Source organism: Terrapene carolina, unplaced genomic scaffold, assembly GCF_002925995.2.
Source record: "Terrapene carolina triunguis isolate 2854851 unplaced genomic scaffold, T_m_triunguis-2.0 Scaffold85, whole genome shotgun sequence".
In the NCBI taxonomy this organism is placed as follows: Eukaryota; Metazoa; Chordata; order Testudines; family Emydidae; genus Terrapene; species Terrapene triunguis.
In genome coordinates, this window is record NW_020664436.1 from 8,769,653 (window position 1) to 8,780,855 (window position 11,203).

The following is an 11,203-nucleotide window of genomic DNA, read 5'->3' on the forward strand; positions in this document are numbered from 1 at the left end:
TGAATGGGGAAAGGGGGGGAGGGGGAAGAGGTTATAGGACTGTAATCAGACACAATATTCAGAAAGCTGGCTATTATTGACAATGGGTAAAAACATTAGCATTAAAAACAACAAAGCCTTTTTGAAATGCAATGTGTCGCCACACCTACCACGAAATAGGATAAAAACTGAATTCTTTCCTTTAAATATCACAGTCATTAGCATATGGTCTTGACTGGACCAGCAAAAATGTGTGTTTTGGGTACAGCAAAGTGAAGTTTGAAGAAAGACAAAACAATATACTGAAATAACAGTTTCTTGCTCCAGCAGTAAAGTTGTTTGTAACAAACTATATGACATTTTTCATTTTCAAAGTACTTTACACCAAAAATTAATACAGAAATCCAATACAAAAACATTTGAAGGTCCCAAACCGACACTGGGTCTCCCTGCACAGAGCTCAGAGCAGGATTAGGTCCTAAAATGTGTAACCTTTTTTCCCCACATTGTAATGCTCTCTCAAAGTTTTCTTAAAGTAATAAAAATAATGAAAAAATGAACATTAAAAAGTTTAAATATTTTAATCTACATTTATGTATATCCGTTCAGCCTGATGTGAATTAAAATGGCCAACTTATGAGTTTTAGAATAAAAAAATTCCAGATACTTAAATAGTGTACAATAGCATTGCTATTTTTTATAAAAGTAGCTAAGGTAAATGACTAAGTCATTTTAAACAATCTTTTTATCTTGCCAAACCATCAATAGTTTACATCTGAATATAAATATGCTCTTGAAAAGAAAGCACGAGACTGACAATGCTAAATTATTTAGTGTGTATATTTTCAAAGTTTATTTGTAAATTAAGTTCTAATATGCATATGCACTAAACACTATGTAAGCCATTACAGATTTTAAAGTGGGCACTTCACAAAATCATTTTCATTTAGTTCTAAGTGAGTTTTTTGCTTCTCTGTAAATTTTGTTTTAAAAACAGCAGCTGTTCATTTTAAGATTCAAACAAGATTAGCAGCCAAACCACCACTCGTTTCCTATTTTTCTATCATCATAGGCATCAGCATAACAAAAAGCTGTTTATGTAAGTAGAAATTAGCAATTTAATGCTTTGATGCTCCAAACTACTATTTTTTTTTTTGCAATCTCTGAATACTTTAGACTCTGTATATTTTAAAACAGGCTGAAATTGTGTTAATACTAGAGTATTTCTAAAACATTCAACACTGAGGAAATTATGGTGATATTTAAGGTCTTTGAACCTCATCAAATAAAGCTATCCCTTGAGTATGTTAACAACAAAGTAAATTTATTGTAGCAACACTGATTTTCCCTTGTACCAGATTTTTTGTTCAAAACTATCATGACCCATTGTTTTCTTAAAAGAAATATTGGATTTTCAAGAGTGCTAGTGCAGGGAAAGAGGGAGCTAGGCAACACATGTATTAACGCCATAGGAAGATATTTTTAAATGCACAAAAGGCAGTTGGGGTGCCTAACTCCCACCATTTGTGCTTTGCAAAATCTCCACTGTAGTCTTTTGTTTGTAGAGATATAGACCAAGATTTAAAAAAAATGGGAGTCTAAAGTTAGGTTCCTAAATCTGTATTTTGGTACATAAAAAAGTGAAGAGTTTTTCAGAAGTGCTGAGCCTCTAATACAGAAGTGGGCAAACTTTTTGGCCCGAAGGCCACATCTGGGTATGGATATTGCATGGCAGGCCATGAATAATCACGAAATTTGGGGTTGGGGTGCGGGAGGGAGTGAGGGCTCCGGCTAGAGGTGTGGGCTCTGGGGTGCAGCCAAAAATGAGGCATTCAGGGTGCGGGAGTGGGATCCAGGGTGCGGGGTGGGGGTGCGGGCTCTGGGGTGGGGGTGCAGGAGGGTGCTCCGGGCTGGGACCGAGGAATTCGGAGGGTGGGAGTGGGATCAGGGGTGGGGCGGGGGGTTGGAGCACAGGAGGAGGTCAGGGGTGCAGGCTCTGGGGTGTGCTTACCTCAAGCAGCTCCTAGAAGCAGCAACAGCAGCATGTCCCCCCTCCAGCTCCTAGGCAGAGGTGCAGCCAGGCGGTTCTGCGAGATGCCCCGTCCGCAGGCGCCACCCCGTGCAGCTCCCATTGGCCGTGGTTCCCAGCCAAAGGGAGCTGCAGGGGCAGTACTTGGGTCAGGGGCAGCGTGCGGAGCCCCCTGGCTGCCCCTATGTGTAGGAGCTGGAAGGGGGACATGCTGTGCTTCTGGGAGCTGCCCGGAGCGAGGCGAGGCAAGGCCCCAACCCCGCTCGAGCAGGGCGGGCCCCGGAACCCGCTCCCCAGCGGGAGCTCGAGGGCCAGATTAAAATATCTGGAGGGCCGGATGTGGCCCCCGGGCCATAATTTGCCCACCCCTGCTCTAATAGCACCCAGTGAAGGCCACAGATTGGCTCTTGAATTCAGAATTCTCAGGCTGCTTGCTAGAAACAGAGACTGCACCTCAGCTTTTCTGGCAGAAGCCCAAAAGCCCTTGAGATTTACAAGAAAGAAAAATATGTCAAAGGCAAAGAAAATGTGGCTGGTCAAGCTACGGAAAGGGAAATTATTGTTTTAAAAATTATTTTAAAAAACCCTCTTCAAAACAGGTTACTATTCTCCATAATAAATCTCATATATTTTACTTTAGATTTGGAAAATCCAAACGTCTTCCTCCAATTTTAATTTTAAAGCATATTGTAAATAAATGTATAGGCCCTAATTCAGCAAAGCACTTAAGCACGTTTGAGGACTAAGAAAAAGAACCAAAAACCAAAAGAACATACAGTGAACTCTAAAAACAGTTCAACGCCAGTAGTAATTAATTTAGCAGATAGATTTATTATCTAGCTAACAAAGCAAGAAAGAAAATTAAAAGAGGAATAATTAGACAAATGTAACTATGAGTTTTCAATATCAACAAATTCCCTTTCTCTGCCTCCCTCCCTTTCCTGAGCGTTAAGCATCTTAACATGTAAAACTATTTGTTTCATCGCAAACAAACAATAGTGCCCTGTAATGTGGAGCTTTTATTCTGCTCAGGTGGGATAAAGGGATCTTTAAAGAGCAGAACCAGTCCCACTGAAGAATCTTTCCACAGAATAGAATTTCCCAAGTGGGTTAGGGTTGGCAGAACGACCCTATTCTGCCACCCTCACCACCACCACCACACAACCTCTAGCTCTTCACAAGTGATGTAATGATCATACAGGCTGTTACAAGTTGATACATCTTAGCACAACTCCAAGGCTGCTATAACTAGTGTGCCAGGGGTCAGAATTCAGGATGTGCAAAGAGCCACCTCCCCCACTCTCTCCTCCTCCACCTAAATGTTTAATAAAGGCATTGATAGAAGACCAGGTTGCTGCCCTGCAGATTTCCTCAGTTGAAGCATAACCTTTCTGCCAGGATGTCACCAGAGATCTTGTAGTGTGCGCTTTGATTCCTTCAGGAATAGGTTTGCTGAATGCCTTGTATAGTTTGCAGAGGTTTGCACAATGCCACCACGATGTCTAACAATCCATCTGGTCAGGGATTGTTTGCATGCCCAAAGACGGTGGCATTTTGGGAAAAACGAAACAAACAAGGAGCATGACCTCAAGATCTTTAGAGCTATACATACATCCAGATTGTGCGACAGGCGACAGCAGAATGCTGTGGATTTGGACAGAATGATGGGAGGATCACTTCCCTGTGAAGCATGGAAAGATGAATTCAAATTTATGAATCTATACAAGTCTTTGACATATTATTATGGTGACCAAACCATTAGCTCAGTCAGCCGGTGTGCATATTTGCACAATAACCTCTAACTCTACCATTTGGCCAAGTTCAGTTTTTACTTTATCACTCTGTGATAATGGAACTTTGTGTGGTGCATGTAATTTTTGGAAGTATCTCAGTGCAATATATTATCCTTAATGCGTCCCAGTCTGTTAAACCTCCCAAATTCTTTTAAAATCTCTTCTGTATTCTGTTCAAAAGGAGAGTTGTACATCCATTTGGTAATCTGCATTTGCCAGCTGCTATTCTCCCCCAACACATTCTCCATTATTTCAAACTCTACTGCAGTGGTTCTCAACCGGGGGTCTGCATCCCCAAGGGGCCTCAAGCCCTTTCAGGGGGGCCGCGGGACCACGCAGCTGGAACCCAGAGCCTGAGCCTCGCCCACCACCACCCACTCCCACAGGGCTGAAACCCCAAGCCCTGGCACCCCCGCCATGGGCCTGAAGCCGGGAGCCCCTACCACGGCAGTGAAGCCGGGAGCCCTTTGGGAGCAGTAACCACAGGGGAGTCCTCCTGGCGCACAGCCCCCAGCTATCCCCTCCCTGCACCCTGAGCTACCTCACTGCCCGCACACAGGCCCAAACCATCATGTCATAAGCAAAGACCGACCTGTCCTGGAGCGGGGAGTGGAAGCCTGAAATAGCCGCCAAGTGGACCTTAATTGATGGCAGGGATAACCCGTCAAGCTTGAGTTCAGAAGGATCGCCTGCAGCGAGGCCTGTTCGGCCCAGATACCTTGGTCCGAGGACCAGCACATGAACCTTTTCCATTTGGCCAGCTAGGTCACTCTGGTGGAGGGCTTTCTGCTACCCAATAAGACATGTTGGACCCAGGCTGAACATTCCTGTTCTTCCACATTCAGCCATGCAGTAACCAGGCTGTCAAGTGCAGCACCGCCAGGTTTGGGTGCAGAAGACCGTCGTGGTTCTGGGACAGCAGATTCGGCCACAGAGACAGCTGCAGCGGGGCAGCTACCGAAAGGTCCAGCTGTGTGCTGAACCAGTGCTGGCGAGGCCAAGCCTATCAGGATAACCTTTGCCTTGTCATGTTTGATCTTCATAGGGACTCTGTTGATCAAGGGCACTGGTGGGAAGGCATACATCAGAGCCTCCGACCATGGGAGCAAAAAGGTGTCGGACAGAGAGCCCCTGTCCACCCCCCTGAGCGTGGCAACTAACCGTCACTGTGGGTGAACGGTGCCTCGAATAGGTGGATTGCTGCCGGAAGTGGGGGGACCAGTACCATGTCAGAGAACGTTCCCACAGTGTAGGTGATGGCCATCTACATTGTGCAGATGGTTGGCCGGAGAGTGACTAATGCCGGCAATACGGTGACTGCTGTCTCCCTCTGGGCGAACCTCGTCAAGAGGGCGGAGACCGGAAGCCCAGTGCCAGAAATCTCAAGTGTCGAACCAGTGACCTGAGCTGTTGTAGAGACCGGGGGCACGGCGACGGAGAGCGCTGCCTCAGCTCCAGAGACCGGTAGCGTTCACTCACCCTCTGGGGGGTTATTATGGCTGGCTTGCCCTCGTAGGGAGCCTTTGCCGGGTCCATCACAGTGCACAGTGCTGGCTGCGTTGGGAGAGTCCTTTGCTCTCTGGGAAGGCATTGGCCCCACTATGAGACTGGGTCCCCTACCACTCCTGGAGTCAGTGGCAGAGCCCTCGGAGGGAGAGGGGGCGTCTCGGCAGCCCAAACTGCGTCCTTTACCCCAGACCCCTTGGCCTTTATTGCCTGGTGCCAGGGAGTCCCGCTTCTTCAACTTCTTCTTGAGCACTGGAGAAGAGGAGCAGTGCTGGATAGAGCCTGGTGCCGGGGATGCACTGTGCACCGAGGCCGAAGTACTGGGAGTTGAGTATGGCTGGGCTGGCTCAGAGGCTGGTCGGAGAGCAGCCTCTATGAGGAGAGCCCTCAAAAGGATGTTGCACTCTGCGTTCTGGGACGAAAGTTCTTACAAATGCAACACTTCTTCACATGGGATTCCCCCAAGCACTTCAGGCAGCTGCTATGGGGGTCACTAACAGGCATAGCCTGTTACAGTCAGAACAGGGCTTAAAACCCAGAGACTGGGGCAAAGTCCCTGTCAGGACTCTAATTTACTAACTACAGTACTTAACAACTACTTCACTAACTACTGTAAACAAACTATTTACAAGACACTAAAACTTGAAGAAAAGGAGAGAACTGCTGAACACTTGCTAGGCAAGGGAAAAAAGGTGCTCTGACCAACCGCCACAGGTGGTAAGAAGGAACTGAGAGGGCGTAGGACCGGTGGCACTTAATATACTGACGCATGAGCACAACACTCCAGAGGGCGCCACAGCCAATCCCTCAGACACTGTGCTAAGGCAAAAATCTCTGACAACTGTGCACATGGACACACACACACCCACCCCTAGAATAGAATCAACATGAGCAAGCACTCAGAGAAGAACTCAACATTCTTCCTTTCCCACCCTTAGCTTAGAAAGCTGGATATCAGCAGGCTTTAGCTTCCTGTCATATTACATTCGCAGTCTTACAAAGACTGCGACATTCTATGGCTACTATTTCTGAAGTAAAAGAGGAGCAGAAAAAAAGCTTGAACGTTATCTTTATAAAGGTACAGAGACGGGTACAAAAGGTGTAAGGAGTTATAATTCTGATATTGGAACACCATGGCAAGGTAAATAAATGTACTTGGGAAACAGACTTTTGGAAAAGTGAAAAACTTTGCACTTCTGAAATCATCATACTTCAAAAACAGCTTGTCCAACTATCCCCAAAATGTTGACGAAAAACTTTCCTCATGCAGAATGCCACACAAGAAAATTGAGTAAAATTTCTTCAGCTTTGGTTAAATTTGAGGAGGAGATTAAAAGCAATCTTATAATGGAAATAGAGATACTCTCTTAATTTGGCTAAACTATTTACTCTCAAAACAGAAGCAAAGCCTGAGAACCTTTTAAACTCCTTTACTTGGCCAGTTCTATGAACTACCCTAAAGAGTCCTTGTAAACCACCTTAAGTCTGCAGGTGCCTCTAAAGACCTTATGTCCTAGGACTGGATCAATTCCACTATATTTCTAATGGAGCCACTTATGTGAATGAGTTTCTCCAGGTTGAATCCATATTATGTATGATACAGTACATCTCCTGGGTACATATACATATCAAAACTATAAAGTCAGGTAAGCCAAACCTCACTTGAACCAGGGAGTTGGTTGAGGAAATGCAATAAGCTCCAAAATTAAACTTTTCAAAATAGTAAAATACCAACAACTAAAAGAAACAAGAAAGTGTGTTATTTTGCCTCATCATGTGGCCTGGGACCTTGTCTCCTGGAGACTCTTCCTCTTCCCAAAAATGAAGGAGCAATAAAAAAGGGGAAGCATACCTTTAGCCAGATAAACTAAATGATTAGATATGCACTAATAAGCACACTGAGATGTAACCCAAGATCTGACTGTGCTAGGTCTCACTCATTTACAGGATTTGTGGCTGTTAGTAAAAAGAAATCTAAACAAAACCTCCGTCCTTGGACCTGGCAACGTATCCCACGCAAGCATGGAACACACACTCCTGACTTGTTTGTCTGAAATGAAGGCAGACCCACACAGGATTACAAATAATCTTGCTTTTGGTCCTCCATGAGAAGAGAAACCCCCAGCCTTTAGGGCAGCATTTCTCAATGTGGAGCACAGATGGAGTGGAAGATGTATAAATTAAGACGACTAGGCCTTTAACACCACATGGTGAGATTGAAGGAGGTTGTGATTGAGCCTCATGTCAGGAAAATGAAACTAACTTTCAAAAAAAGCTGCTTTAAATTATTCCAAAACTAGGGCCTATTAATTTTCACAAAGGCAAGGTATGACAGCTCAGCAAATCATCACAAAGCTAATACCCATAACAGCTCTGCAGCTAGATTCCTTGAAGAGGGAAGAGGAAAATGATTTAGGTGTCAAGTATTAACAATGATAACCCAAAACAAACTATATTTTGGGTTTACAAGTTTTGCTAGTAATGACTAACTGCTAAATAATTAGCTTTAGCAATATTAGATTCCTTGGTTCTGGTGATATGTGGGAAACCCAAAGCTAAAATTTAGGTCTACAGTTTAATGGATGCAGGGGACTTAAGGCCAGATCCTCAAAGGCCAAAGGGGACATAGGCCATAGATCCTTAATTGAAATAAAAGGGAATTAGGCACCTAAATATCTTTTGAGGATCTGGACCTTAATATCTGCTGCTACTTTAGTAGCTAGACACTGGCTGGGTACAGATGGCTAAATTTTCAATAGCGGTCTCTAATTCTGAGTGCTTTATTTTCCAAGGGTCTAATGCTAGTGGATTTTCAGAGGCAGTGTGTTCAACTGTGACAATAGACAGTGTACTATAAGTGATTTTTGGGAGAGCAACAGGCCTTGGGACAAGTACCTCAAGGAGGTACCTTTGACTTTAATCATTTGACATTCAAATTTGGTTTACCTTCTCCATAAGAATGCCTTACAGTACTTATATCAAAACAATAACCTTTATAATCTTAAGTAAAATAATGATTGGAGAGACTGGAGAGGAAACCACAGCTGCAGGTAAATTTATATCTCATCTAATATCTAGGTAACCGTCCTGCTAAATATGATATCTTGTAGTTATTGTAGATTAGGATTCAGTTTTACATTCTCATACTTTGTGTCCCCCCGCCTTCTTGCTATAAGATAAAAGTATCATTGCTCATGTTATCTATTATTTTGTGTATCATGCCCTTCTCAGTGAAGCCCTCTTATTGTTTCCCTCTCCTTGGGGCTTATTACTCATTTAAATGTCTCCGAAATCTCTGTCTACATGTGGATGCCGTCATCATTATAAACATGATGCAAACCTTTGGATCACTGTACAATCAATGACGTCTTTCAGTTACACTACCTTTGTTTAAGCTTTATTGTCTTGCCTTCTTGTCTATGTACTTTAGTATTATACCCAATAGTTACTGATAATCTTTCAGTTTCTTTCCAATCAACATGTGGTACTTGAAATAATTCCTTTGAACTAGATGGGGAAATCTGTCTCAAGGGATTCATTTCCATGGCATGTCTTTGATCAAACATTTCTTTTGGCCTGAAATCTATTACAATTTAGACATCTCTTCATCCCAGGACACTTCTGTCTTCCTGACTATATTGCTAGCCACTCAGAGACAGAATTTAATTCCCTTTTAGTCACTAGTTATTACATTTTGTTTTACATTTCTGTAACAAATCCACTTAATAGATGAGCACAGCTTCAATCATCACACAGCCCTTTCTAAACAACCAGACCCAACTCTACCCATAGCAGGAGTCTTTGCATATTCCCAAACACTGGCAAAAGTACGTAGTTTTCAAAACAGATTCTTGCAAACTGAAGAGATCAAAGCTCTTTTGAGGAAGATCCTCTGGAATCACTGACAGAAGTCTCAAACCAGTCTACACCACATGTATCCCAAGCAACAATGGGAAGTCTCGCACACATTGTAAAAGTCAAACTCCTATCCCCATTCTAAAGTGGTTATCAGAAGGACTAAAACAATACTTTGGTTCAATCCCAGGGAAAGATAAACTTAGACGTCAAATGGAGTTGGGGCACAGAAAAAACAAACACCAAAATAAGTAGGCATGCAAGGGAGACTAAAGGTTACAGGTTAGAACTAGGCCTCCTTGAAATCCTTTTGTCTGGCTTGGGTCCATGAAACAGGACCTTTCTAGCAATGTGAATGATGTGCTGTCAATATAGAAACTTCGGCTGGTAGTTCCCTTGTAGGCAGAAAAGACTGCATCTCTGAAGAAGGTTCCATTCACCAGGCTTTTATAAACATGTCAACCGCTTTCTTTTGGGCCCAAAACTTAGCTTCATGCACCTAATGTAATTCAAAGGTAAGACATTAACCCATGTTTGAAAGAAGTGTGGTTTTATTCCACCATTTGTAAATGCACATGCCACTGGTAAGTCAAATTCATAATTGTGGAACTCCAGCTCTGCCTTTTTGTGTATGAACACTATTCCCACACAGTCTGCTTTCCTTTTGTCTGGGTTTAGAAGATTAGGGGGGAAATGATCCGAGAATCTCTCTAAACTCCCTCTGATACATGTGTGCTTCTGGGAAAAAGGGAGGAGAAAGCCCAGCTGAAGACTGTACCACACCTATGTGGGAGAGAGAGGAAGCTACTGAGAGACCTCACAGCCCTTCTGGAGAGCCAGAGAAAGGCAGATGAAGTTCTAAAATTGAAGTGGGGGAAGAGAATAGATCCCCCACATTCCCACAGCCAGAGTATAAGTCTGCAGGTGTGTGCATGCACATGCGCACACGAGCCGTGATGATCAGTTTTTGAACACTGATTATGGAGATTTAAATAAGATCATTCCATTGAAAATCACCTAAAAATCAACAAGCTCAGTAACAAAATACACCAAGAATAAATTGTCATAATACTTTCAATGGGAATAAGTAATCCATATTAACATTCTCCCATTCTTTTTCTCTACTTTTACCTGGACGCTTTAAAAAAAAACAAAAAACAAAAAAAATCTTTATTGCTATAAACTCTGTTCCAAAATTCTGATTTTTCTGTGAGGCAAAAATTATACTCTATCACAGTTAGCAGATACAGTGTATGCTGTACTTTATCAAATTTTGGGTAGATGAAAGTGCTAGAATGGCGAGGAAATGAAACTAAAAATTTAATTTAATTTAGACTCTCAAATGTTGGAAAAAAGATGACAAAATCATCTCAGCTCACATTTAAAGTACTGACAGCCAATGGAAAACTGAGCAATATTTCAATGATAAATGTGCTAGACAAGGTACAGTACATGCTAATAATTTAAATTTTTAATTTCGCTTGTGCTAAAAGATGACATCCTTACCTTTCACACTGTGCTAAATGAATAATGAATGATGATACATTCTGAAGACAACTTCAGTTTTTAAAGCCAATACTGAAACTTATCCAAGCTGAAAATTTCAGAGGTAAATTTGATCACACTGAATGGTAAATTTATCAAAAGTGTTGATACAATAAAGCCACTGAACCTTTCAGCTCTTCTGTTACAGAGAAGTTACTTACCAGTAATGGTAATTCTTGGAGAGCATTATATCAATATTCACATTATTGGAATAAATTTGTCCTAGGCTTGCAAGCTTGGAATCTTCCAGAAAGCAGTATTTAGGCCATTCACCCTCTCATGCCTCCTCACTTTATGTATGTCTCCAAGGGTATGTCCAGACTACCGGCGGCGGGTAGCGATCAATTTATCGGGGATCGATATATTGAGTCTCGTTAAGATGCGATATATCAATCCCCGAACGCGCTCTCTGTCGACTCCGGAACTCCACCGGAGCAAGCAGCGGTAGTGGAGTCGACGGGGGAGCCGCAGCCGTTGATCCCACGCCGTGAGGACG

General features: G+C 43.0%; 1 protein-coding gene across 1 annotated transcript in view; it reads right to left on the bottom strand.

The window, feature by feature from the left end:
• The window catches only part of BIRC6 (baculoviral IAP repeat containing 6), a 330,062-nt gene that overhangs the window by 34,730 nt on the left and 284,129 nt on the right, over nucleotides 1-11,203 (bottom strand).